Source organism: Mus pahari, chromosome 4 (genome assembly GCF_900095145.1).
Source record: "Mus pahari chromosome 4, PAHARI_EIJ_v1.1, whole genome shotgun sequence".
NCBI lineage: Eukaryota > Metazoa > Chordata > Mammalia > Rodentia > Muridae > Mus > Mus pahari.
This window is the reverse complement of record NC_034593.1, coordinates 3,200,405-3,204,463: the sequence shown is the minus strand read 5'-3', so window position 1 is coordinate 3,204,463 and position 4,059 is coordinate 3,200,405.

Below are 4,059 nucleotides of genomic sequence, written 5' to 3'. Positions count from 1 at the left end.
CACAAGGAGGTCATGACATTCAGAAGCAATATGCCTAACTGCTTTGCATACCACTCAGTCATGCCATTTGTCTTCCAGAAAATAATCTGCTATTCTACAAGCCTAGAGAATTTCTTTACAAGTTCTCAGAGTTATTTCTACAGTTTTTTTTTCCAGAGAGCTTTTCAGAATTTACAGCCCGTGACCAAATTAATTCAACTATATCTTTCCACTTCATTTGAAGTTCATTCCATACCAATATCAATATGAAGACTTATGTTATAAGTTTTTATTCATATTATGTCCCAGGTCAATATCTGTTTAGAATGCTTGGGGAAAATTCAACTTCAACATCTGATTCATACATGGCAGAGAGGATAGAAGTTCCATATTAAAAATTACAACTCAGAAACTGAAAAGATTTCTGAATTTCAACAAATTAACAACCATTGATGCAAACTCAAATTTTACAACACAAAAGTTTTTTCTGTCTAGGCTACTTCTTTTCAACTTCAATTAATACTTAATCACTCATAACTAAAAAACTTATTGTGTGGCCTGAATCTCCCATAACTGTTAAGTAATAGATACCAATTTTTATGGATTTCCATATTTTTCAACATAGACTGGAGAGTTAAAATAAATGGTTACTCTAATATCCATTAGAATACTTAGCATAGTAGTTGTTAAATTATAGCAGTCAATCAATTCTAACAGTGATACCTAATTATTCTGTGAGAAAGCAACAGCAAATTCCTGGTGGCAAAAGGGAAATATTTATTTTGTTGAGTTATTTTTTTCTGTGTGTTCTGCACTAAAGGATTACAAACTGTAGATTCAAAGATTAAAATCCATATTAGTTTGAACTGAATAGAACAACATTTTGTATCTTTTTTTTTAAACAAAACTTTATAACCATTTTAATTTTGTTACTTAGTTTGAACTATACATCATACAGAACAAGAGGTGATTAGTAGTAGTTATGCTGATTTGTGTAATCGATATGCAAATATTATGCTTCTTTTTAAAAGTAAATGTCTGGAAAAATATTTTTCTGATAGCTGTGCATTTCTGCGTGTGCACAAACACTTCAGACTGGGTTCATACTGAAGGACTTGGACATCCTGAAAGAATAGGGCTGCGAAAGGAAAATGAATGATGTCCTGTCGGTTCGCTGATCAGAGCACTTGCGTTTTAATAATCGGACTTGCTCAAGTACAAGGAAGGATTCCCAGCCTGCCCCTGAGTCCCCCTGAAGCTGCCGTGGTGGTCTGTAAGCGGAGATGAGTATCTGGTAGGCGGGTCCAAGGATGGTAGGCAGTCCGTGCGATAGTGGGCGGAGATGACGTAGGTGGGTCCAAAGATCAAGGCGGTCTGATGACACTGCATTCTGGGAGATCTGGGGAGGTCTTCTCAGTAGCAATTCTGTGCGCTTGTAGGGGGCGCGAAATAATGTTTAGAGGGTGAGTGATTAGTGGAGGTGGGAGACCCCAACAGATAGCTACTTCAATTATTTCCTGACCCTTCCTGACTTGTATAAATTTGGTCAAAATTTCACATTTTAAAGGTTGTCTGAAGAAAAATGACTCATATTGTGGTCAAGAAAAGGGGACCTTGCTTATTTTTATCAGAACTGCATCATCTACTTACTGTTGACTTAAGCTTAGACAGTTACTACATAGCTGTTTCTCAGTTTTAAATGTAAAGCAACAATTTTAGCTTATGGATTTTATCTTGCTGTTGTTTAAAAGCTTGTTATTGTATTAGAATTTCTTATGCATGCATGTCTTTTTTATCCAAATCAACCTTCCATTTCATCTACTCCAAGTCATCCCCTAGTACCTCCACACTGTTTGTCCTGTTCTTGTCCTGTGTTTTTAAACCCAGTGTATCCTTTTAGTGTTTCTTGCATGGAAATGAATATAAGACCATGCACTGTAACCAATGTAGACTCTGAAAGACAACTTTCTTGAAGAAAACTGAGTCTTCTTCCCTCAGTATTCATCAATTGCCAAAATCCCATCAGCTAGCATTAGAGAATTAAGAGTTGCTTCCCTACCCCTTCTGGAATGTTGGCTGGTTTGATCTTACTCAGGTCTTCTGGACACAGTCACAAACACTGTAATCAGGATGTCATGTGCTACAGATACTGTTTTCCTTTAGTCATCTATAACATCTGGCTCTTAAAGAAGGGAATGTGATAGAGTCTTCCCATTTGTAGATGAGCACTCCACAGTCTTTTACTCTCTGAATACTAACCAGTTGTGGGTCTCTATATTATCTATCTACTGTTTAAAAACATGATGCCTTGTGAGGATTACAGAAGACTAACAGAGTCAATTAACCTGGACCCTTGGGAAATCCCAGAGACTGAATTACCAACCAAACAGCAAGTACAGCCTGGACCTAGTTCCGCTGAACACATGTAACAGATGTGTAGCTTGGTTTTCATGTGGGTGCCCCTACAACTGAAGCAAGGGTTTTCCCTGAATCTGTTACCTGGCTGTAGATATAGTTCTCCTAACTGGATTGCCTTGTCTGGTCTTGTGGGAGAAGATGTTCCTACTCCTACAATGACATAATGAGCCGTGGTCAGGTGATAGTCAGGGTGGGGCTCCTCCTTCTCATCGATGTATGGGAGGGCAGAATGGGGGTAGGATCTGTTTGAGGGGGTACTGGGAAGGGAGGGGCATGATATTGGAATGTAAAGCTAGTAAATACATTTTTTAAAAGGAGATGAACTAACCTGTATAGATAAAGTAACGTTAGAGGCAGTTTATCCTATGTTCATTTACTAGGATAACAATATGAGGTTTTCCTGTAAAGCATATGAGCTAGTCAACCACATTTTTTGCTTTGGTTTAATTTGTTTAGCACTGCTAACAGTACTAAGCATTTGTCCCATCTTGTCTAGTAGAACTTAAATCTAAAATAATAAACTGCTTGTTTATTATTCCCAGGTCACGATCCTAGCACTCATGCCACTAACATATCACTGAGCATCCCTTCCTGGGCCTTGTAGCTTATAAGGTTCTCAGATGGATAAGACTGCTTCTGTTGGTCAAACAGAAGAGGCATGTGCAGAAGAAGGATGAAACTATAGCCTTATCTCTCAATCTTTGTTGGAAATCTGAAGGTGATTGCATTAGATCTGTAGATGCTTTTTGGTAGGATAGCCAGTTTTTTCTATATCAATTCTATAAAACCATGAAGAATGGACGTTCTTTCCTTCCTTTGTTATCTTTAATTTTTAATTCAGTGTATTCTTGTTTTCATTGTGCAAGGTTTCATCTCCATGGTTAGATTTATTCCAATATTTATTTATTTATTTATTTATTGTTTGTTTGTTTGTTTGTTTGTTTGTTTGTTTTTGAGGCTATCATAAATGGTATTGTTCCTGTGATTTCTCTTTGTTATTTTGTCACTGATATTCAGGAAGACTTCTCTCAAATTATTGCACTAGCTAAGACTCTAAGCACTATAGCAAATAGAAGGTGATAAAGTGGACATCTTTTTTCTGTTAATTTTTATTTTTTAAGTTAAATTTTTTATTGGATATTTTATTTTTTTTATTTTTTTTTAAATAGTTAAGAGACTTTATTCTAACAGCTATAATTACAGTGCTTGTCGAAATGAAAACTGAAAACAAGTATATACAAAACAGTTGATTACTAATTGTGTATTGAAAGCGGTAAGAGGTTCCACGACACCAAATAAACCAGTTCTGAGATTTCCCCAAGATAAATTTAACAGCTCCAGCTTCTTCAGTGTTTATCAAAATACAAAAGAAAAAAGTAGAGGTCGTCTTTCGATGGCAAATCGGACCCTTGCAGGCTGAGGGAGGAAGCTACTTCACACATGGAGATGGGGGTGCTCCAGGATGTGGGTCTGTAATGGACCGACCCTCCCACCTTGCACGCACTCCTGCTGGTGAGACCCAGGCCTCCTGCCAGCGCATCCAAGTGGGCCTAAGAGTAGGCTGGGTATGCAGGCTGCTATTGGGCCTGGCCACACGCCAAGTATAAGCCAGGCCCTGCACCCCACAATGGCTCCCAGCCTACCCTAAGTAACCGTGTGAGC